This window comes from Sparus aurata, chromosome 13, assembly GCF_900880675.1.
Source record: "Sparus aurata chromosome 13, fSpaAur1.1, whole genome shotgun sequence".
Taxonomy (NCBI): domain Eukaryota; kingdom Metazoa; phylum Chordata; class Actinopteri; order Spariformes; family Sparidae; genus Sparus; species Sparus aurata.
This window is the reverse complement of record NC_044199.1, coordinates 24,943,338-24,968,927: the sequence shown is the minus strand read 5'-3', so window position 1 is coordinate 24,968,927 and position 25,590 is coordinate 24,943,338.

Genomic DNA, 25,590 nt, shown 5'->3' with positions numbered 1-25,590 from the left:
TATCAGTTAAGTATGTTTCAATCCATCAACGAAAAGTTTTTGTCTCTACGCTACCCTGCTGGGATTTTTGGATTAATTTTCTACTACAATCCTGATTCCAAAAAGGTTGGGATGCTGTGTAAAAGCTAAATGAAAAAAAAATCATAATTTGCAAAAGAACTTTGTTCACTGACAACGCAGTGTCCCCAAGCAATAGTAATCTCCTTTATACAGTCATATGTTTCACAAAGTGGTGATCCTGGCCTCATCCTTGTTTGGAACAACTGAGCCTTTTGAGAATGGCCCTTTCACACCCGAGTGGAGGTGTTTTTGGAGCATTTTGCGCCTGTCTCAATTTGTAAGAAACAAGATGTTGGCATCAAATTCTGAATAAGCAGATATTGATAAAATCAATTAATCAATCATAACAAAAACAAATCAATCAAGTTGATGAGGTAAGACATTAAATATAGTCATATTCTGTTTTAAGATTACCACGACCTCCTCATTTTTTCAAAATCTTGGGCGTAACTTGAAGAGCTGGTTGCAGAGTAAGCACCAACCACTGAGCAACAATATTTTGAAAGGGGTCTATTTAACATCTCAAACAGTGTTGGAAGTCTTTTGAGGTCTTATGAACCTTCAATAGTGATGTCCAAGTGGCATGCTTTTGGGGGGCAGCGTCACCCATAGTTCAAGTGAGACTGCCACAGGACAGGACGAAGAAGTCTGAACAATGGCCGATATCTGAAAGTGCTGGAAATGCCTTACGGTGTCTCGCAGATCGCCACTGTCTACAGCCTTGCCTCCACTTTTGCCTCTTTCTTAACGAGTGCATTAAGATAACCTCCTCAACCTTGGCCATGTTGGTTGCTGTCAGAAACTCTTGACTTTGAGCTAGCCTTCCGTGGATGTATTGCTTAACATCCATGCCAACGTAAAGGATGAATGAATGTGAGCAGTCACGTTTACATTGTTAGAGATTAATAGTAAGTTAAATTTATATCTGGTATAAGAGATCAAAGTTTTACATCTTATCACAAAATCATAGATGTTACCCAGCCATCCACCACCACCACTGTAACTTTCCACTTTGATAATCTTCAGGTGAAGAAGTGTCCAGTGTGAATATAAGATTTGGAGATACTTGGCTGAAACTGACTGAGCAGCAAAAAGATGGAGGGGAACATGGATGCAGGGAAAGAGGAGAATGAAAGAAGGAACCAAGGAAGGGATAGAGTGCGCAAAGGAGGGAAAGTGGGAGGGAAGGGAGGGGATACCGTCACGCTTTGGTGCCTCTCAATTGAAGTCTGAACACCGGCCACAAAACCCGGCTCGCTCCATATACCTCATCTTTGCATGTGAAAGGACGGCTCCATTGTCCGGGCCTAACTGCACATTTAACCTGTCTGGACTGAAAGAAAAGGGAAATTTCTCTCCCTGTCTCTCCCCTCACACCCTCTCTCATCTTAACAAACCAATTAGCTGGACATTTCTCCCGGAAAGACAACTTCTTTAAACTTGTGCTAAATAGTGAACAAGCGGCTCTCGGATGTTGAGTTTTTAGCCGGAGGGAGAAAGCAGTGCTTCTCCAGCTTTTTCTCTTGTGTGTTCTGCATTTGGTCCTCGAGGATCTCTGAGTGCCGTGTTCAGGAGGGTTTAAAGCCTGTGATTTGATGGTCAGTGTGTTCACAGAACAGAAATAAATCCTGGTGTTTGATGTACAGCTTCACATTCAGACAGCTAGAGTCAGGCAGTATACAGATTTTAATGAGAACTACTTTTTGTGGCATGTTTGGCAGATTTCACTTATTATTAGCCTTTTAGAACTGCTGTTAAGTGTTTGTGTTTTGACCCAAAATAATTCTAATATGCCTAAAACAGCATGTTATATATGCTCATTCTCACATTTTACTGTTAATATCTGTAGTGTAGTGACTGTCATCATATAAGTCTAATGAAAAGTCAAACAACAACTTCTTAAGATTTAATCCTAACAGCAGTGAGATGGGGGTGAAGTGCAGCCATCTCTACTTAATGGTTAAATGAAAGCCTGGTTTTCTTTCACCAGAATAGATGCATAATGATCCCAAGCGATTCTGCGGCCATGGCCACAGAGAGTCTGCTGCTCATGCTGAGAGCTCGACTGGAGATCTTTTTCTTTTTTTGCCAAAGCCTCCGGCTGTGCTTTGGGTTTAAAAAGGAGGGTTGTTTGGCTGTGCAATGGCACTGACCAACACAGTCCAGCTCAGAGCCAAGTCTGTGTTTGTGTCTCAAAGATCACACATAACACTACTCCAATCTTTATTAAAGTGTTTAAGGCTTCTTGTTTATTATTATTAAATCATCTATTAATGTGGTACAAAGAGATTCAAAACTACCACTAAGAAGCATTAAACTACCACACACAGATGTATAACTACCAGATAGAGAGAAAAAAACTCCCAGAAAGAGATGTAAAACTACCACAAAGACAGAAAAAAGTACCACAAAGAGACAGGAAAGTAGCAGAAAGGGATATGAAACTACCAGAAAGAGATGTAAAACTACCACATAGAGTAAAGGAAGTACCACAAACAGACGTAAAACTACCACTAAGAGATGTAAAACTGCCATAAAGAGACAAGAGAATACCACAAGGGATGTAAAACAACCAGAAAGAGAGTCAAAATAAAAAAGAAGACATAGTGTCTTTTTCATTCCAGGTGCGCTCCTATCTGTATATGGACTGACTCATTCAAGATATGAAAGACTGAAAAATACTTACAAAATTATTTTCGGAAATCTGTAAATACGACAACCTTAACCCTAATACTGACCATCTAAAACCACCCCCGCACACAGAAATCTACTCCATGTTTTGTCTTGGCCGGGTCAACCCAGGCTGAAGCTAAGCCGCGGGTGTGATTGTCAGTTTAACACTGAAGATGTGAATGCAGACATGAATGGCGAGGCGTCCTCTGAGATGCTCCGCTCCCCTGACGCTCCGTCATGAATACGGGCTTCCTGAGGAGTTGAGTCCTGGCGAGAGGACGCCGTCTCTCTACCTGTGAAGCCGTCAAACAGGCGACTGGGGTTTGTTTGTGTCGGCAGCTGAGTCGATCCTCAGCAAGAGCTCTCTCGACACAATGTCCGACGCCCTGACCCTGTAGCTCTGAAGCTCAGCCGAGGGGGCCAGCTGTAAGAGCTGCACAGCCGGGGGCCCGGGGGCCTGAGTGGGTCCAAAAGGCCTGGTGCTGGGAGGCTCTGACAGGGGCCGCTGAAACCCAGCGGCCCCTCAACGTCCGCCGCATTCTTCTAGTTAGACACTTTGAGAATTAACACCCGCAAGGGTAAGATGAAAATGAAAATGTTAACTGATTTCTGGGTTTAAGGACAACAAATTACACCAGTGTAAAGCATTAAGCCACAATTTTTCGAAAATTGTTTATTGTTCATTCAAGTTTATACCCCACACAGCCGAGTCTGTGAGTCACTGTTCACTCATACTTATTTCATGAGGTCCCTTTCTCATGATTAATTATCTTAATACTTCAAGCCACAGGATAATTTGACACCATTATCATGAGATAATCAACTTATTATTAATTATTAACAATAATTAACTGGAAATCTCGCAATAACTGCTTTAAAAATGGCTGTTCTTGTGTTCAGTAGGACATTCATTAACCTGTGGTGTGTTTACAATGCTTAAAACCTAAAGTGGACCAGCCTAAGTCTCCCCAGAACTCATGCTCATATGTGAAGATGCTGCAGAATCAAAATCAGAATCAGAATCAGAATTCCCTGATAAGACCCGCAAACAGGGAAATGTGTGTGTCACAGCAGCCAAAGGACAGTTCAATATAACAATAAATAATAATAATGAAAAATAAACAATATAATAAAAAGGTAAGAAGAAGAGATAGAGTAGAAATAGACATAGAATTGTATGTACAAATATAAACAGTGCAATTAGAAACAGTTCAGGCAGTGTATTGTTATTAATAAATAATTGGTGGCTGTGGCTCAGGGGTAGAGCCAGTGTCTTTTTATCAGAAGGTAGCTGGTTTGATTCCTCGGGTTTGCATGTCAAAGTGTTCTTGGGCAAGATACTGAACTCCAAATTGCTCCTGATGTGCTGGTCAGCAGCTTGCATGGCAGCTAACTCCATTAGTGTATGCATGAATTACTGTAAGTCGCTTTGAACAAAAGTTCTACTAAATGTACATTTTAGTATGAAAATAGCCCTGTTAGTTCAAACCAATATGAGTTATGTATACAGTTTTTAATGCACAGTGAGACAAACGTGTTGAGTAACTTCTTTAACTATGGCCACCACGATAATATTCCTAACCTTGACCATAGAAAGCACATTGTAGCTGCCAAAAAGAGATATTGACCGTATTGAGCACTGACGAGCAACATCCCCGCAGCATGGAGAGGTAAAGAGAGAGAGAGGAAAGTATATCTTTTATCTTATTCGTATTAACCTTTGAAATGAAAGAAATGCTGCTTTATTTTCACTTGTGTTTAAGTATTATTTACTTGCGTTTGCTATCGTGGTTGTTTGTTTACATGTGTCTGTGTTTATATGTTGTACATTAGCTCCTTTCTCTATATAGGCATAGTCCTCGTCTATAACAGCGCTTCTGGAAAAAGTTTAATTCTGTTCAGATTTTAAAAGTTGTTTATATATTACAGTGAGTTTGGCCTGGAGAATCTGAGCGTTGGCACGTGAAGTGTGTTTTTCTCTGTAGTTCCTGTTCGGGGACATTTTCTCGCTGATGTTGGTGCCTGACACTCATCAGTGTGAATGTAAAGCATCTTAATTAGAGGGGATGGGATGCTCCTCCCCGCTCGAGCCCCACTTTGTGAAGGCAGGTGCAGCTTTAAATGACTTGACATTTTTTGCAGTGTGCAGAAGGTGGCAGGTTGTGATCCTACAACCCACATCTCATATACATAATCCAGCAGGCAGGCGGGCCCCTGCTCTTGTTGAATGGGGGGACTCTCCCTTCCTCTGGGGACGTTTCAGGGCTGAAAGAGAGCCCTCACCACCCGGCTACTGGGGGCCCGTGGGCGCAGTGAGAAAATGAAGACCTCTGCGCCCCTCTAAATCCCCAGGAATTTCTCATTAAGCGAGGGTCCCGGGCTGCCGAGGGCCCTCTGGGCCCTCACCCACCCCCCGTGAGGGGTCTCCCTCTCTGGCAGGGAGAATGGAGCTCTCCACTCCACTTTGTGCTGGCTGCCGGCTACCAGGGCCTGTTATTCACCTTCTCCTTTCTCACCAGTACAAGAGCTTTCTCCCAATCATGCTTTCAAAGCCCTCAGGACTTCCTCTTCCTTTCATTCAGATTTTACATAAGTGTGTGTGTGTGTGTGGTGTGTGTGTGTGTGTGTGTGTGTGTGTGTGTGTGATGTCTAATAAGACCAAAAGAGAGAAAGGCATAATTGAATTTGACATTTTTTAATGGTATCCTGAGATATTTTTGTCTGGAGGCGCCAAAGCTTGACTGAAGCGGACTCTCATTTCAAAGAGTGTTTTTTTTCTTCTTTTTCACACGTTGTTCGTGAGTACAAGGAGGATTAATGAGGATTATGTATATGAGGAGACGTAATGAGTTTTGATGAGAGCAGAGAGGATATTTAGTGTAAGATTTCAAAACATCTCAGCAAGTCATCAGATGCTGCAGACTTCTCCTGGTCAGCTTATCCTCATATTTTACTGAGAATATATAAACAAAATACAAAAAAAAAGGACAAAACAAATGACGGCAAGACGGTGATTATTTTAGATGGAGAAATGTAGAAGAGAGGAGACAAGTCACCCTTTTTGTGTGTTTAGTTTCCTGTTAAAGAAGAGCTGTTACCTCCCCTGTGTGGAGGAGAGCTGCTGCTACAACAACACTGACTGACTTCATCACACTATCACAGCTCCTTAATACTTGTTCTTAAAGGTTGATGAGTCGAAAGGTCTTTAAATACTTTTATCAACAATTGTACCTTTATTGGGACACCATGTAGTTTTGGAGAAGAAATTCAAACTAAGAATTATAATATTTACAGTATTAATAATGTAATAATAATAACATAAACACAGAAGTAATCACTGTTTCCATAACTGAAATAAACAAGGTGCTCTCAGAGGAAAATAAAGTCCAGAACACTGTCTGAAGCTCGAAAGGTGGCAGGATCCGCCACATATAAAAAAAAGTGAAACAGTATGAAGTTGTGTTGTTCTTTAAGGTCAGTATGTTTATTAAGTTTATTCTGTCATGACAACAAACAGAGTGTGTTTCTGTAGTCTGTTTATGCAGAAAATAAAATCAGTCATCGAAGGTCTTTCTCTTCTGATTAAAATTTCTTCCCTAAAACTACTAAAAGGTCTAAAACTAAAGTGCACCTTTAATCTCGTTGTCAGGTGGAGATCTGTGTGTGTGTGTGTGTGTGTGTGTGTGTGTGTGTGTGTATTTTGTTTTTTTATTGTATCTATTCTTCACTCTTGTTCTTTGTTGAAGTTCCTCAGAACTTTATTTTTAGCTCTATTAACTTTATTTGGTATCAAAAATAAAAAAAAACTTATATAATTTTAATAAAACTATATCATTGTACCTAATTCTTTGCAAGCCCATGTCATGTCCTTAAGTATCATCAGGGCTGTTCACTATGAGCCGTTAGTACTACTTCTTTCTTTCTTTCTTTCTTTCTTTCTTTTCTTTTTTTTTTCTTGCTCAGAACTGCACAAATGTCAGACGTGGTGAAAATGTAGGTGTTTTATTTTATTATTATCATTATTGTGTCTTCACTCTGTTTTCTCTCTCTCTCTCTCTGGGGTTCTTTTACTTTAATGGTTTTCCACTGGAGGAAAACAGAATAGGTTTTTTGTTCAATGACACTTGCACCACAAATGTATCCAACAGAGACAGAAAACAAATTAATCATGAGGTTTTGAAGAGGTGCAGGTGAATCACTGATGTGTACGTCCACTGCTGCCCTGAGCAGCTCGTCCGGTCACGGCAGTGTGAGTCCATGCTGAGACGCTCGGCCTGGACTCATTACCACAGCTCTGTCAACGCGTCCTGCAGGAGATCGGCTCCATATGTTTCTCTTGCTCACAGCGACCATGTAAAACATCCCTGTGGATCAGATGATGGACATCCAGGGTGACGACCTTAAAGGGCTGATATCTCCATGGTGATGAGATGATTCAGCATGTGCAGTTGTTGGTCAGCAGTGACTCAATTCCAGGTGCTGACACTAACCCCTAAAAATGTGTTTCCTCTGGTGGCCTGTCCTCGTTCTGTTGCTCTTTTTGATGACATGTGTAAAATAAAAACAGGGCTGGTGGAATGCATTGATTTGTTCATTTGTTTTATATCATAATTACTTTTTAGGTTCTACAGAACATCAGTGTTTTTAAAAACCATTTTCCCCAAAATGTATCTAATTATTTGTTATTAAGATTATGGGTGACACGGGAGTAATACTCTCTTTGCATTTTTGTATGAGGAAAGGAGAACAAATTATAATCTAAGTATTTTTGTAAATACCAGGTAGTTACAGAGTGCAGTACCATGAAGTGTACACATTTTGGATGGAGCTCTGGATCTGAGCGCCAATCCTGCAGTGCCTTGAACCTATTTTATTTCTGTCATGTAAATCATTCTTGTGACTGTCATTTTCTGTGGCCAGCCCAGTCGCCATCATAAAATGCTGACAATTAAAGTTTCTGCAAACCACTGATACAATCACATTTTTACCATATCGGAATTTAGACAAAACATGTCATATATGGTTCACATTGCATGTTTATGACCTGACTTTCATATCAGAAGGTGGACGTGATGGTGGGGGAGTTACAGACCAGAAGACCGGCAAGCCAGTGACCGTTGTGCAGAACAGTGTTTCAACTCTGTCTGTCAACCTTGAAATGACTTCCAGTCACGTTTCTGGTGACAAAAAACGATATTTTAAGCCAAAACATGATGTTTTCCTCACCTTAACCAAGTGAGTTTTGTGCCTAAATCTAACCAGACCAAAAGCACAGTTCTTGCAACTTACCATTCAAAACTGAATCTAAAGAAAGGGTCATTACATGCCAACTCACCTAGTGGTCATGGATTTTCTTGAAAAAAAATGAATGTTGAAACTTCTATTAAATTCATGGGCCCTTGTAAAATCCCATGGCTGAACTCCAAATAATTGTTAAGTCATCTCTGAGACCCTAAGGAAATATTTAATTTCAATATTTTTTGCTGAATGGTTACAGTGATCAAATTTCCTACGGCAACCTGCCCTTGATTTTACAAGATCCCATGATTTTATTAGAAGTTTCAACTTTATTTTTTTCAAGAACACTGACGTGAACTGGGAAAAGTTGTGGATTTTGGATGAGTTGATGCATGGAATGACTCAGAAACATACATTTGTAACATAAAATCTTTTTTTAATTTGTGTTCTCTTATAAGAAGTCACAATAAAAAATGAGCTGGAGTGTGTTGTTTGTGTTTTCAATGAAATTTAACTCTGCTGTTCGATAAATCTAGTGGGGAAAAGGTTTGATATTTAACACTGAAAATGTAATGAAATGGAAGTGTAAATTAGCATGAAATGGAAATACTCGCATACAAGTACCTCAAAATTGTACTTTCCAACACTGTCTGAAACAAAAGTGAAAGAGCTTCAGTGTAACGGCAGCAGAGGAGAGAGGAGGAGTGAAACTGAGACTCAAAGAAAGAAGTCGATAGACAGAGAGAGTTGTCCCATACAGGCCAGGACAGCTGACAGCTGGGTTCAGCCGGGGTCAGAGGTCATGGATTGGCAGCAGTGGGGGAGTGAAGAGGAATCTCAAACAACAGGAAGACACACACACACACACACACACACACACACCTCCGGAAGAGGAGACAAGCGTGGACCTCTGGGACTCTCTTTCGTGTGACAGACAGTTGACTAAAACTTCATCAGTGTGTGGTGTGAAAGTTTCCTCCCACGCATCTGATCCAGGAGCTTTCACTTTGTTTTTGTGTGTGCGCCGTGTGTGCGCCTTGTGTGCACCGTGTGTGTGTGCGTCTGCTCTTACACGCATCTATTTGAGTTTTAGACCTTGGCAGTGACAAGATTGTAGTAAAGTGAGAATATTTTTAGCATAAGAAAACAAACCACCAGTAAGGTAAACAGTCTGTTTGGTCCACAGCCTGGTGGCCTACAGTGGTTAGAGGAGGCGGGGGAGTAGATAATGACTGCATTTTCATTTTAGGGTGATTTTTTCCTTTGAGAGAGGCATAACAAATATTCCCAAGTTGGTTCCTGCAGGGGAGTTTTGTTTTATGCCATCTTTATATTTACACTTTCAACAGTGTAAACATAAATCAGTGGTTTCACTGGGGATTGAACCCAGGATCTTCTGAACACTACACTATGGACAAATGTAGATATAGGATGAAATAAATGTGAAGAAGTAGAAATTAACCAACCCCTCAGTTTTATTATGTTATTTTAAAAAAGGATCTTCTGGAAAATAGTTCATAATGTCATTTTCTGGGACTATAAACAGACAGTAATACTGTTGAAAGTGACTTATTACTTTCAAATGATAGGTACTACAAACCTGCTATTTTTATTTATTTATTTATTTATTTATGTTGTTTGTTTCGGACATGTCAATTCATAAGCATCACATTTCATCATTGTTCAAATAATACAACACACATGGCCGAAAGGGAAAAGCGGGAGAAACCAAAGCTTATCAAGTCCCGCCCCCATTACCCACAGTATAAAATCTTCATTCTGATCTTTTCTTGTCTTTTGCAAATTACTTTTTTCTTTTCTTCTCTTTTTTTCTTTTGTTATTATGACCTTTGACAAAACATATTACAGCAGTAGCATATAGAGCTGAATTCAAGCTCTAGACAGTACATACAGATTACATGTGTGTCTGCACATGTGTCCATATTAGTCCATCATGAGTGAACAACAGTCTCATCTTATGGCCTCATCTTATAGCCAGGCTTGCCACAAAGTCAGAATATCCAATTGAGAGAGAGCAAAAGTCCAGTGTATTTATTATTTGTTGAGATGGTGTTGGGATGGTGTAAGAGCCCTTTAATGCATTTTCATGTTATTCATCAGTCTCCTCTGCAGCTTTTATGGCTGCTAGCTTCGCCATGTCCTCCCGATTGGTGGCTACATCAACTTGCATCTGTATCACGAAGTCGCGGATTGTTGAGATGTCAGAGCGTATCCCGACCACAGCACTCCGAGTATTGGCGTTGTCCGCCCTCGCACTGGTCTGCTCAGTAGCGATCTTTCTCATTTTCCAATATTGCATAAAGATTCCAAATCCCAAAGCGATCGTTCCAATTGTCATGAACGTGAACATGTACACGTCCTCGACATCTTCCACATCCAGTGCGGCAAGGCAGAGGACTCTCCAATTTTCCCAACCATCCTTAACGTAGCCGGACATAAAGGTCCCGTCCGGGCATGTCGGTTCACCAGAACCCGCACGCCGTGTTGAGAACACTCTGTCGATGGCATTCATTGACCAGCTCAGCAACTCCATCGTGGGTTGATCGATTGATTGATTGGTTAAGAACGTAGTTGGACAATATTAGACGAATCTCAATCGAATGACTCTTGTGTGCCGATTTACAGGGTTGAGTCCTTCACAGCTCAGAAGAACTTGTGATAACTCACAATAGTGGCACAGTGTTCGTACCTAAGTTATCTCACATTGTTGATGCACATTATAACAACATCCTGCCATGTACACTGTCCTTTTGTTTCTTAAGACGTTTTATTGAATATTGGTTGTCATGTCTGCTTTACATTCAGAAGGTCCTTGGTTCAATCGGCAGTGGAACAAATGATTTTGGTTGAATTAACTGTGTTTTAACAGAGTCTGAACACTCACTTTGTGAGTTAGACTCACATTCAAAACAAAAATTAGCCTTCATAGAGCTTGTCAAGTGGACCGAAGTTATTTAAAAAGTTTATAGTTGGGATCATGAATATCTACATCAAATTTTACTGCAAACCTTTCAATGCGTCTTGACATATTACAATATAAAAACAAAAACACTATAGGTGGTGCCAGAGTAAAAATTATGGGATCACACAATCCAATCGGGCCCAGACACACCAAACCTACACCAAAGAACTAGTGGTGATGAAAGCTGACTGTGGTGTCACCTCACGTCGCCTGTGTCTCAGCCAAAAATCTACACTCTGCACCACAATGACTACACCTGAGGGCCAACTGGCTTCTTGATTCTGCTCCTGAGAGAGGAAAAACTCTCCATACCACCAGACACCAGACAACTAAGGACTCTGGATATATAACCCGTCAGCCAATGTCAGAGCCCTTAGAATTGATCTTTTTTTTTTATTATATGTATTTACTTTTTTGTAAGACTAAGACTTTGGTGATTCGCTGGCTTTTCGTCTTGCACACATTATGATACACCAGCTGAAGTCCTTACTCTGTCTGGTTCCATATTGTAGTAGTTATCATGTCTCCTGTACATGCAGAAGGTTCTGGGTTCAATCCCCAGAGGAGCTATTACTTTATGATTAGAAAATGAATCAAACACATCTTCTTTGGATCGTCAGAGTTCTTTAAATAATAATATGGTCTCTAGAAACACAACAGAGGCTAATTCTTACACAAGAAAGTATAAGACCATGTGGGTTAGGTCTTCATGAATAGCTAATATCTATCTTCTCATTCAATGCTGATGTTGTCATGTGCGTTTCGAATGAGTTTATCATCATTCATTAGTATGTGTTTAATATTTCGACTAAATTGCCCAATGTGTGGCCCTCCTCTTACCTTTTGTAAGTCCTAATGGCTTTCTGGAAAAACATGTTGCTCAACCTAAAGTGCCAGCTTTTGACAACCTGTGAAGAAAGCTCCACATTGAGCTTTCTTTATCCAGAGTCGACAACATCACCTATTTCAACAGAGAGAGTCTAGTTCTCATCTCTGCAAAGTGACTGATTTAACTCATGTATTGATTAACCATAAGACAATGGTTCCACTGGGGATTGAACACAGGGACTTCTGCATGAAAAGCAGATGTACTAATCACTGTACTGTGGAAGCACACAATAAGAATTCTTCAGCTGATGTTTCATGATGTGTGCTAGATGAAGAGTCAGAGGATCACCAAAGTCATTTGGATTCATGATCCGAGGAACATGATTGGCTTTAACAAACAAGCTCTGACATCGGCTGACAGTCAGGTGTTGGCTAAAGTCAAGTTCGTCTTTATGACAGCAACAGGCTGTATATCCACAGTCCTGAGTCGTCTGGTGTCTGGTGATATGGAGAGTTGTTTCCTCTTTCTCAGGAGCAGAACGTAGGAGCCAGTTAGCAGTTGGCTGTAGTCTTTGTGCACAAAATCCTACAGGGCCCAGACACACCAAAACTACATCAAAAAACTAGTGGGGACAAAAGCTGACTGTGGCGTCACCTCATGTAGCCTATGTCTCGACCGAAAAGCTGCCGTTGAACGCACTGCTAAGACTAAAGCCAACAGCCAACAGCCAACTGGCTTCTTCATTCTGCTCCTGAGAGAGAGGAAAAAACTCTCCATACCACCAGATAACAGACAACTCAGGACTGTGGATATACAACCTGTTGCTGTCATAAAGCATTTGTCTTTATTTGTGCAGGATACAACACAACAATTAGGGCCACAGACACTCCCTCACAGACCCAACACACATCCGACATCTGACCGTCAGCCAAAGTCGGAGCCCTTAGAATGGATATATTTAAAGTATCTCCTTTAAATATAATTTCTGTTAAAATCAATCATGTTCCCAGTTAGCACATCAGCATTGTATACAGAGAAGAACCTGGGTTCAATCCCCAGTGCAACCTTTCTCTTGTAGTTATTCAGTACCTTAGTTAAGTCATTCATAGAGTTTCAGACACTTTGAGATGAGCCCTAGACTCTGACAGACTGGACATTAGCGGACATCGGACCAGCAGTGGTCGTAGTTGAAAAGTCAGGGGATTATTGAATTCTTTAGGATTTGTCATCCGTGGAACACAAATGGCTTTTTGGATGTTATTGTCATCTTGACTTAGATCAACCAAAAGTCTTTTGATGAACTTGGAACAAAACTCTTCATTTAGTTGTGCTTATGCAGAATATAGCACTTCATCTTTTTTGACAGTGCAAGTCTCTATAAAGTGTCTGACACTCTGTGAATGACTTAACTAATATACTGATTAAGGATAATGTAGAGTTTCCACGGGGAAGAAGCATGGTTCCATAGTGTAGTGGTCATCACATCTGCTTTACACGCAACTTTATACATCTATAACTGTAAGATAAATTGTTTGAGTTTGATCAATTCATTTATGTTCCAAAGATCATTAATCCTAATGACTTGAGCATTGCTCTGACTATTGATTGAGCATCGACATTTGAATTTAATTGAATTTTTAAAAGACAGGTTTACAGACTTTCACATTTATTTTGAATTGGTGGTTATATATTAGCTTCACTATGTAACGATGAAGCAGAAGTTCCAATGGGGATTGAACTCATGACGTTCTCAATGTAAATTAAACTACAGAACCAAACATGAAAACAAAAACAGGTCATCTGAATAGTTACAAATGAATAAAAACATAATTTGAATTGATTTATTTTCATGAAAGATTTTTGCTCAGCTCCTCTACTCATTTTAACTTTGATTTGTGCATTTATTAAACTATATGAACACAGATTTTATGTATGTAAATGAAGATGTCCCAGCTCACACTGACAGTCTTCTGTCATGTTGTGAACATATTACAGCAGGTGCTGTGCTGCCCTCTAGTGGATATGACGAGTTCTTACAATGGAAAGTAAAAGTACAGATATCTACTGTTATCAGCATATAAGACAAATTACTGTATTATAAACACTAATGCATCAATGTTGAGGAAGCAATGACTTTTGTAGCTGATTGAGAGGGAGGCAGTTATAGACAGTTTGAATCCTGTATGAATCTGCTAAAGCTTTATAGAAACAACCGGTCACGACTTGTCCTGTGGTTTTCATACAAAGTGGTGAGCAGTTGGTCTTATGACAGTTGATATTAAATCTAAAACATCCACCAGAATATGTAGAAATTAGCAGAAAATGTCTGGGTGGGAAGAAAACAAGATTAACAAATCAAGAAGTAATTTATCCGTGTTTTGAGACATATCACGGTCGAAAACATAAAGATTCAACCATTTTCAGCCACTGGAGGGGAAAAAGCATGAAGAAAAAGAGCAAGCACAGTGAGATGAGAAATACATTTGTTTTCTATGACGGACTGGATTTTTATCTATTTTACTTTAAGAGATTTAACATCAATCTATGTGCAAATACATTATTTTACCTGTACATCCTTTCTTCATCCTTCTTACTAAGCTAAAAGAGCCTCTCATGACATGCTGCACCTGAGCCAATGAGCTGTCAGCGTCATGAGTAATGTCAGAGAGGGGAGGAGGGAGGCTGCACATGCCTGGAACAGCCTAACTTCTAACAGAAAAATCCCTCCCTCCCTCCTTTCTCCATCCCTGTGCTCTCTGTTCCTCTCCAGCCTCAACAGGAAGAATGCAGACTTGTGCCTGAAGGATGCTGTCTTTGTTTAGTATCTTAACACAAATAACCTTTTAACAAGCTGCACGTCGGGGTGTTACATCATGAGTCATCTTATCCTTGAATTCAGTTAAGAGCAGAAAGCATCGCTAGCCTCTCTCGATCACGTAACAGAATGGACAGCTGACAAACACTGGCAGATCTTCTACTAATGACAAATGTTTTTCTCTCCTTTGTTCTGCATGAATGGTCCCAGTGACTTCCTTCAAGTTTAAAAGGAAAGGTCTGAAAATGCTGAGAAATAATCAACCCAATCACCAGAATAAATGTTGGCAATGTACGTTTCTGCAAACCACTGATATAAATTTCTCTTTGTAGCAACTTTATGTTTAGGTTCAATTTCCAATTTTATGTTGTGACAACTCTGTGTTTATGGTAACCACTTGGTTACGGTCAGAAAAAGATCACGTTGTGGATTAAAATACCTGTTTTGGTCAGCACAAACACAGCTGGACTTCCTGCATAAGATATGCCTTTATTGCTGCCTAAGATATGCCTTTATTGCTGCCAGGTCTCCTTAAAAATATCCATAGCTTTGACCTTTACAAATGTTAAAACGTCAACGTGACATGTCATGTATTGTAAAAATGGAAGCTGAGGTATGACAAAGAAACATTATCTGCCAACATTTTATTCTGGTGATAGGGCCGGTCAGAACACTCTCATTATTCTAAGTTAGTATGAAGCAACAGCCAGCTGAGTTAGCTTTTCTCAGCATAGAGACTGGAAACAGGTTGAAGAAACTAGCCTGGCTATGACAAATCTGTCAGCTAACACCTTTTTTAAATCTGACTTATTTGCATGTTGCATCGCGGTACAAAAACCAAAATGTAAAAACAACAATTTGTGGTTTTATGAGGTTCATGTTCTGGACTATTTCTTGACCCTGAGCTGTGACTTTCTGGAGAACTTGGTGGGTTTTTGGAAATATTTTTACTATTAGACCGAGACAAGCTGTTTCCCTCAGTCTTTATGCTAAATTAAATGCACAATATATAATTTCAGTCACTTTGGGTCTCACTGTCAAAACAATACATTATTTGCCAGTTGTAGTTCAGGAGGGCCGAGCTGAGCCAGGGGGCAAAGCAGAACCAGACCTTCAGGAGGATTAAACACCCAGAGTAACACTGGATTCTGCTCTGATTCAACAGAAAAGATGTCAAAGATTACTTTAATTTGGGGGACTAAAAAGGGGATTGCTATTCACTTCTGTTTATCAAACTGACCGCAGCAGTGATCCGCAAATGGGACCGCCATGGTTTTTTTTTTAAGATTTTTTTGAGGCATAGACACCTTTATTTGACAGTGGATAGATCGGAAAGGGGGGGGTGACATGCAGGACAGATCCTCCGGCCAGATTTGAACCGGGGTCCACTGCGTTCGTGTGGCATGCGCTCTAACCACTCAACTACCTGCGCGCCTGGGACCGCCATTGTTGAGTGTTTATGTTCTGTAATGTTGATTGTTGACTGGAGCTGGAGGGAAAATGTACTTTACTTCATTAAGAAATTACAGAGAGGCATGGGGACAGAAAGAGAGAGAGCCTGAGTCTTTGGTGAGCGCTGACACACACGCTTTCATTGTGTGCCATTGCTCGTTAGATTACAGCTGATGTACAGTAAAGTAATCTGGCAGGTTTGGGCAAATAAACACTCCCACAAGTAACAGGAATACACAAATGATCCTGTTGATCCTGTTGTTCACTGGTGGTGAATACAATATTAAATTACCACAATTGCTGATGAAATTCAGTGTTTTATTCATGTTAAGTTCAGTATCTTTTGACAATTTACAACCTTTCCCAGAAGTAGCGACACGCGACCAAATGAAACCATGTGGATTTCTCTGGGTTTGAAAGTTTTTGGAAGTACACATCTCAACAAAATATTTAACAGAGGTAAAGTCATTTTTTAAAGTCTAATGTCTAACCCATTCATATGCATTATATCTTTAAGCTAACTGTTTGTAGCTGCACATTTAGCTACAGACATGAGACTGGTATTGTCTTCTCAACTAGGTCTGAGCAAGAATCTAAATAAGCATATTTCTCCAAAATATCATCGAACACATTTTTTCTTACTCCGCTATAGATTACTGCATTACTCAATAGACACATGCTACATAACTACATTCAAAGATGTTTCTAGCTTCCAGCAGTGTTTCAGGAATCCCTCACCCGACCAGTCTGGAAGCCACATATCGGCCAAACTATGTTTTTTTACATTTCACAGGGTCAAAATCGGTTCTTTGAGCTACTTTAAGGTCCCATATTATACTGTTTTTCATCAATTTCACACAGCTGTCAGAGGTCCAACAACACTGTTTGAAATGTATTGCCACAAACTCATCTGTGGTCCTGAATTCCAGCTGCCTAAGGGGCCGTCCACACGGACGAAAACGATCTTTTTTCCTCCGTCTTCCTCGGCATCGTTTCAAGAATATTTGAGTCCATACGGATCCACTGAAAACGACCGAAAACGCTGTAGTTCATATTCCAGGCCTATAGGTGGCGCTTGACATTCACCAAAAACGGAGAAGAAGAGACGGAGCATGCGCGCTGTAAACAAACAGACAGTAGACGGAGAAACCGAACACAACAAGGAGAAGATGAAAATGGCTAGTGCAAGGAAACCAGAATCTTTATGTGGACCGTTAGGTCGAACTGCTGCTGCGACTCAAACTCAACTACAAGGCGAGTAAATTGCAAGAAAGGCTCAATATCTTCTGTGGCACGAACACAAGCATGTAGTCCGCCATTGTTGTTGTTGTTGTTGTTATGAGACGTTGTGGGGTTCAGAGGTCGGAGGCAAGAGGTCGAGGGGTGGGGCGATGGCGTCATCGTTTCAGAAAGTATGCGGATTCTCTGTCCACACAGAAACGGGAGGGCTGCGTTTCTAGTTTTCCACCCTGAGACCCGTTTTCAAAAAAGTGTGTTTTCAGGATCCATGTGGACGGTCGGCCAAAACGATGCAATACATGTGCGTTTTCGCAAAAGAGCGAAAAAAGAGACTAAGGCCCCGTCCAGACGACAACGCTCTTTTGTGAAAACGCACACGTATTGCATCGTTTTGGCCGACCGTCCATACGGATCCTGAAAACGCAGCGTCTGAAAACGCACCTTTTTGAATACAGGCCTCAGGGTGGAGAAATCCGAAAACGCAGCCCTCCCGTTTTCATGTGAACGGCAAATCCGCATACTTTCCAAAAACGATGACGCCATCGCCCCACCCCGCGACGTCTCATAACAACAACAATGGCGGACTACATGCTCGTGTTCGTGCCGCAGAAGATATTGAGCCTTTCTTGCAACTTACTCACCTTGCAGTTGAGTTTGAGTCGCAGCAGCAGTTCAACCTAACGGTCCACATAACGATTCTGGTTTCCTTGCAGTAGCTAGCCATTTTCATCATCTTCTTGTTGCGTTCGGTTTCTCCGTCTACTGTCTGTTTGTTTACAGCGCGCAAGCTTAATGCGCATGCTCCGTGTCTTCTTCTCCGTTTTTGGTGAATATCAAGCGCCACCTATAGGCTGGAATATGAACTACAGCGTTTTCGGTCGTTTTCAGTGGATCCGTGTGGACGCAAATATTCTTGAAAAGAGTCCGAGGAAGACGGAGGAAAAAAAGATCGTTTTCGCCCGTCTGGACTAGAGATGCACCGATCAGGATTTTTGGGGCCAATCACCGATCACCGATCACCAAAAGCAGTATCTGCCAATCCCGATATTGCCGATCACCGATCACAGTGTCAAACCATAAATTCTTCTATATTGTTGTCTTGTGTAACTTTCATATATTTAATTAATGATTCTTCTTACACAACATTGACATTGTATTATTAAGTATAAAAATTAGGAGATGAGAAAGTATCATGAATTGACCACCGTTTTATTGCAGGCTGAGGCAATGTGCAATATTTCACACTCTAGAGACTCTCTTAGAGACAACTTGGACTCAGCTTACATAGAGTAACTGTAGCTTACTAGTGGGAACGCATGCAGTCAGGGAGGGAATTTTGTCATTTTAGGGGCAAGTCCATTTGGCCTGCACTTTTTTTTTCAGGGGCACCAAGGCCACATGACAGGGCACAAAGGCCACTGGGTAAAATGTGTTGATTTACCTTTCAGACTGATACCATGACATCCTAATATATAATTAGACATGGATTATGTATTAAAACATGTTTTAAATACCAATATCAAGTTAATGTTACATTACAAAACAGTTTTTTTAAGTAGGGTTAGGGTGAGGTGAGTTTTGTGACACTACACTGAATATTTGTGTTACTGAATATTTCTCCCAAATAGAAATTCCCCAAAATTAGGGCAAAGCACATTTTTTCCAAACAAAAAATCTGTAGAATAACCAGCAGGAGACCACTGATGTGTGGAGTGATTTTGGTGATACTACACTCTGAATAATAGTGAAGTTACTGAATATTTTTTGTAGTTTCTCTTTTCGGTGTTGCACTTTGTAGACGGTCCCTGTGCCCTCGTCTCACAGACGGCTGACCATACAGACCAGAGTTAATGTCCAGACGCTCGTTTTGATTAACATACGGTTGTAGCTCGTTGTCTACCTTACTACGGTAGGAAAGAGCCGTCAGTTGTGTTTTAACAAGGTTTCACTTATGAGTTATTGATCCAGGAAGTTCGAATCTGTGAATATATTTCCAACTTTATTTCCAACCACATAAGTCAGTTACGTATCATGTCAAAACCGGCTACGCGCGCTCGCTGTGCTGTAAGTTTCGTTCTTCTGTTTTGAGACGCTGCTGCTGTTTGAGAGGCTTTCACGTGAGATCATCGTGATGATGAGACTCCACCTGCGTGAACCACGGACTCACTGAAGTTACTGTGAGTGACTACTGTGCACTCAGGTGGCTGTAATTAAAGGCAAGCTCGCTACGCTGACCGGGCCAGGGGCACAGAGGCCACTGTGGCTGTACGATGAGTTTTTTTTTCACGCTGCATCAAGGCCAAAGTGCGGGGCAACAGCGGCCATGGCCACCGTGAAATTCCCACCCTGCATGCAGTCAGTGCACTGTCTCTATATTGAAACGTCATCTGATCGGCCTGATTTGATCTATTTTGAGAACTCCGATCAAAACCGATAGGGGCATTATCAGCCGATTGCGATCGGTTGCCGATCGATCGGTGCATCTCTAGTCTGGACGGCCCCTAAAAGTCACTCTACTGAGAGCAGGCTGTTTCTGTGCCTGCACCTTTAAATGCCAATGAGCTCCTTCTGTCAACGCCTGCCTTGCCTGCTACACGCCCCTCTCAGGGAGAGGATGCCGCTTGCGCTAGCGATTGCATGCGCTAATGTTTATGGTGGATGTAACACCGAGATGCTGTTGATTATCCATACTAGTTTGACCCAGAATCTGACCCAGAAGGAGAGGCTCCTGAAGAAGAACAGACTCTGCGGCTGCAGCAGGACGTTTCAGAATGGCTAGTGTTTCTGAATATGTTACTTAGTTTGTTCGTATGTGTTGTTACATTTACTACCATGTAGCTAAAGTCTAACAGCTAGCGAAAGCTGTGTTTGTCTCCAACACAGTCTCCAAACTCTTGGACACTGCTCGCATAGTCTCTGTCTCCAGTCTGCACAAGTTTCCAGACTTTTTGCTGTGTCAACCAAGCTCCCTCATAATATTTTCAACATTAAACTCGCTTCAAACGCAATTGCATAGCGGACTGACGTGAGGTGGTTAGCACACACATACAAACTAACAGGAAGCGTGGCCGGCAAGTTGTTGTTAAAGGTGAAATGCAACCACTGTCTCTTCTGTTCTTCTGTAGCTGGGCCAGAATATAGGCACTAATGTTGATTTATACAACCAACAACCAAGCAATTTGTGTGTCTAGCTTTGAGCAACGAAATTGCGAAACACTGCTAGCTTACTAATGGACTCACCAAACTTCACCTCGGGGATGGACGCCCCCCTCACGGATATCTCCTATCATCAGGCAGAGCTGGCCGGCCTATGAACACCTCTCCTCTCATTACGCAACGACAGGAGCTGAATCTGAACAGCCTGTAGGAGTGCTGTTTTACCAGTGGATGGGCTGCAGAGACCATGCAGAACTTGTTTGCTTTCCTCATTCTGGGAGTTGGTAGGCTCAAGGTGGACCAATGTAGATGCCAGAGAAAATGTGTTTTTCATAATATGGGACCTTTAAGGCTCAACAGACATAAAAGTGGGTAAAAATGGGTAAACGTAGGTTTAGAAACCATTAATGAAAATATCACTCCTGGGCTCGTATTCACAAAGAATCTTAAGGCTAAAAGTAGCTCCTAACAGGCGAATTTAGGAGCAACTCCTAAAAATAGTGGGCGTGTCAGTCGTAACTTAAGGACTCCTAATTTTTGAAAATAAGAGTTATTCACAAAGCATTTTAGGCCTAAAAGTAGCACCTAACTCTGGGAGACCTTAGAAGTAGTCCAGAGGACTCCTAACTCTCTAAGACCTCGTCACAGCCGGATGTTTTGGAGACACTAAATGACAGGGAATTAAAACGATATCGGATGGACCGTGAAGGGATTGAAGTTGTGGTTGAGTTGGTGAGGGGCGCAATAACGTTCCCAATCACCTGAAACATTCCAATAACGCCGGAGTTAAAAACCAACAATCGAGCAATTTGTGTGTCTAGCTTTGAGCAACGAAATTGCGAAACACTGCTAGCTTACTACTGGACTCACCAAACTTCACCTCGGGGATGGACGCCCCCCTCGCGGATATCTCCTATCATCAGGCAGAGCTGGCCGGCCTATGAACACCTCTCCTCTCATTACGCAACGACAGGAGCTGAATCTGAACAGCCTGTAGGAGTGCTGTTTTACCAGTGGATGGGCTGCAGAGACCATGCAGAACTTGTTTGCTTTCCTCATTCTGGGAGTTGGTAGGCTCAAGGTGGACCAATGTAGATGCCAGAGAAAATGTGTTTTTCATAATATGGGACCTTTAAGGCTCAACAGACATAAAAGTGGGTAAAAATGGGTAAACGTAGGTTTAGAAACCATTAATGAAAATGTCACTTCTGGGCTCGTATTCACAAAGAATCTTAAGGCTAAAAGTAGCTCCTAACAGGCGAATTTAGGAGCAACTCCTAAAAATAGTGGCCGTGTCAGTCGTAACTTAAGGACTCCTAATTTTTGAAAATAAGAGTTATTCACAAAGCATTTTAGGCCTAAAAGTAGCACCTAACTCTGGGAGACCTTAGAAGTAGTCCAGAGGACTCCTAACTCGCTAAGACCTCGTCACAGCCGAATGTTTTGGAGACGCTAAATGACACGGAATTAAAACTTGTGGTTGAGTTGGTGAGGGACACAATAACGTTCCCAATCACCTGAAACAATCCAATAACGGCGGAGTTAAAATGTTTGGCAACACTGGCTACGGGGAAAATGCAGCTCTTTGCACGGGACTAGTATTACCTGGGGACCTCAAGTGATTTAGAAATTATCCCACCACGTCTGTGTTACGTGCAGCGCATTTGCACAGGATAAGCGAAGTCTGTGTTTTAACTTGGATTTACTGACATTATCCCCCGGGTCGATCGCACCGGAGCCCTTGCTGGAGCAGCACAACGGTTAGATATAGATATTTTTAATATAATAACTGGTGATCCTGTTGAAAGATGGAAAAATTTTCCTTACCGCATGCTGCCATGCATGTAATCCATCTAATCATCTTTCGAGATTTCGCTCTTCTGATGAGCCTCCTGAATTTGCACCAAAAATGCTGTCAGAACTTTCATTTATAATTCCCAACGCAGCCTCCATAATTCTCGACCGGGAAAAAGGCAGTGGAAAACACAGAAAACCTTAAGAAAATCAAAAAACGACCCCAAATCACAGAGATGCCGATTCGCAGGGGACTAATATTATCACATGACCTCTGTGTTTGGTGAAATATGGTAGGTAATTTGCGGTGGAATTTTTACTTTACAAATTACGGACATGGCAGATTCGCACGGGATTAAGATCACAGACGAGCTCCGCAATTATTACAAATTACTGGAGGTCCCAAGGTTATACTAGTTCCATGCGAATAGGGCTTATGTGTCAATCAGAAAAAGTTGCTATCTATACACAAATTGTCTTTGACGCACGTTAGAATATACTGTACATTGTTGCGAAATGGCCCGGATCAGCACACGATTCCCGAATTTTTAATAGAGAGTGGTTTGACGCAGCTTTTCAACAATTCACGTTTTTCATCGCAATCTTCTAATTTTTTTTTTTTTTTTTGGGGGGGGGGGGGGGCATTTATTTTCCTCATAAATACATTTCTTTATCCAGTATCTTTTCATAGGCTTTGTCATGGGCTTGTAGGCGACTTCCTTATTTTCCCTTCATGCATTGTGTAGCCTAGATGACTTTTCAATGGGCTGCCCTGTCACTCAACAACCAATCACCATTGTCACCGCTTCTAAGTGCGTCTTTATAAAATGACGTCATCCATAGTAACAGAGAGTTAATTCTAGTTTAGGAGTTCGCTGTTTTCATAACTAAAAGTAGGTCTCAGCGGCTTTGTGAATTACTTTTAAGAAACGACTCCTACATAAAAACTTTTAGTTTAGGGGAGTTAAGATAAAACTCTTTGTGAATACGTGCCCTGGACTGCAATGACTGTGAGCTCTCTTAGTCTCATATTACAGAACAGAAACCATCACTTCTCTCAGCTGAGTCATGTGTGTAATAGTGTGTCATCAATGCTCTGTGTAGCCTTAGGAACATAAATCACTCATCATGTATTATTATTTTGCATGTACACCATATTTTACACACATTGACAGCTTGAACCAACATGAGGTGGGTCTTTCCAAACTCAAGCTTAAAACATTTACTTTACTCTTAAAGTAACAGAAAAGTGCCCCCTGTGGCTGACATTACATCATCAGATTGTAACTGCTGATTCAAAAATGTGTAAGTAGCATTTTACTGTTGCTATTGAGGTGAAGCTAGTTTTAACTACTGCGCATACAGTTTGATGAAGTGTAAGTCTAAAGTGATGTCATTGGAGTCAACCTCTGTTGGGGCTGAAGACTACAAGTTTTGAAAGTGAAACAAATGTGGAGTTAAAAAGAAGTGATCATACTAGAACTCTGTAGCCCACTCCTGATCTCTGCTTGTGGCTAGCAACCTGGTTCCACTGTGGGAAATGTGGGCACCGGGCTTTGACAAAAAAAAAAAGAATGCATGGAATAAAAGTGGACAACTTTGGTTCTGCTGTATTAAGTTTGACATTTTTAGTGAGCCTTTCCAATCATGAATCTGACAATTTTATACTGTAGAAGTGCGGCACTTTATTGGTGTAGTGAAAGTGGAGTAGGAAATGCTCTACACCTGTTAAATGGACTTCTCCTTTTTGAAATGGACGGGTTTTTGCTCAAATTAATTACTGAAGTTACTGAATTACACATAACTTGTACTTCCACTCATAGTAAAACGTTTAACTTTATTTGTAAATGCAGTGTTTTAAGACTCTGAATGCATCTCAATGTATAATGCAATTGTTGTGTAGTTTGTAGTCCTTAAACCGAGAAATCAGTAAGTATTTTTGAGTTTTGTGCCTGTGTCTTAAAAATGGCAGTTGCCAACAAGTGGCTTAGTTTAGTTACAAAATATACTAACTCTAACTGCAAATTGATCAGTTTACAGAAAACATGCATCGTAATTGTGTAGTAAGACACTTAGTGGTGGTGACGTTTAAGTCATGCCACTGTGATGTAGTCTGTTTACAGCCTAACGTTACCTTTTTGGTTCTAGAGATTTCATTTACACATCACAAAATTACAAAAGGGATGTTCACCTGTGAAAATTACCATGCTGAACAAAACATGTAACTAACATAAACTTCTGTTTGGTACAGAGATTATTTTTGCCAATAATCCCAAATTTTAAAAAACATGTTTTTTTGGTCGAGGAAACCAGGGCAATGCTAACTTCCGGGTAAGCCCACAAAAACTCATCATCCCTACACTACCACTCTATTAGGTCTTCAAAGATGTGTTATTAACAAGATATTAAAGAATCAAACATGTATTTTTGATTTATCAGATATAGAAGTTTTTTTGCCACAGATCTTATTTTCCACAAGAGCCCCAAATCCAGCTAAGAAATCCTATAAGCTTCTTGTCGAGGGAGTCAGGGTGATGATAACTTCCAACATATCATCTCTCTATTACAGTATGTCTCAAACTTTTGTTATAAACAAGATATGAAAGAGTCAAACATGTGTTTGAGATGAATCAGATGTACATATTTTTAAATAACATCATGAGAAGAAAAAATTAAGTTACATGTAAGTTAGGCCAGGGCGTGATGCAGCAATTTTCTAAAAGGAAGTTATGTAGAGGTGTAGTTTGTAGTTTTCATCTGTGGAGATTATCTTGCTGAACAAAACGTGTAATTATCATAAACTTGTGTTTGTCACTGAGCTTATTTTTGCTGATATTCCAAAATCCAATTAAAAAAATCTCATAGACTTTTTGTCGAGGGTACCAGGTTGATGTTTAACTTCTGGGTTAGCTAACAAAACTATGTCATCCCTACACCGTTTTGTTATTAATAAGATATGAAAGAATCAAACATGTATTATCGATGAATTAGATGTACATACTTTGAAATAACACTAAAAAAGCTTTAAAAGTTCAGTATATGTAAACTAGGCTAAGCTAAGATAGGACCAAGGATGTTACACGACGTGAGTCAGCTGTTTTCTAACAGGAAGTTGTTGTAAACGCACATAGTGGGAGATTAGGAAGCCTATCACTAGTAATAGCCTAGTAGACTAATTTTTTTAGACTAATTCTTCTAACTAAAAATTATGTTGAACCGAACTGAGCTGTGATATTACCACAGGCCTTCTATTTGTGTTGTACCCTGGTGTCACAAAGCTCACATCTCTCAGGGGACTTACCGATGTGTTCTCAGAGTTGAAACTCATTTAAAACAGCGTTGTTAATTTGT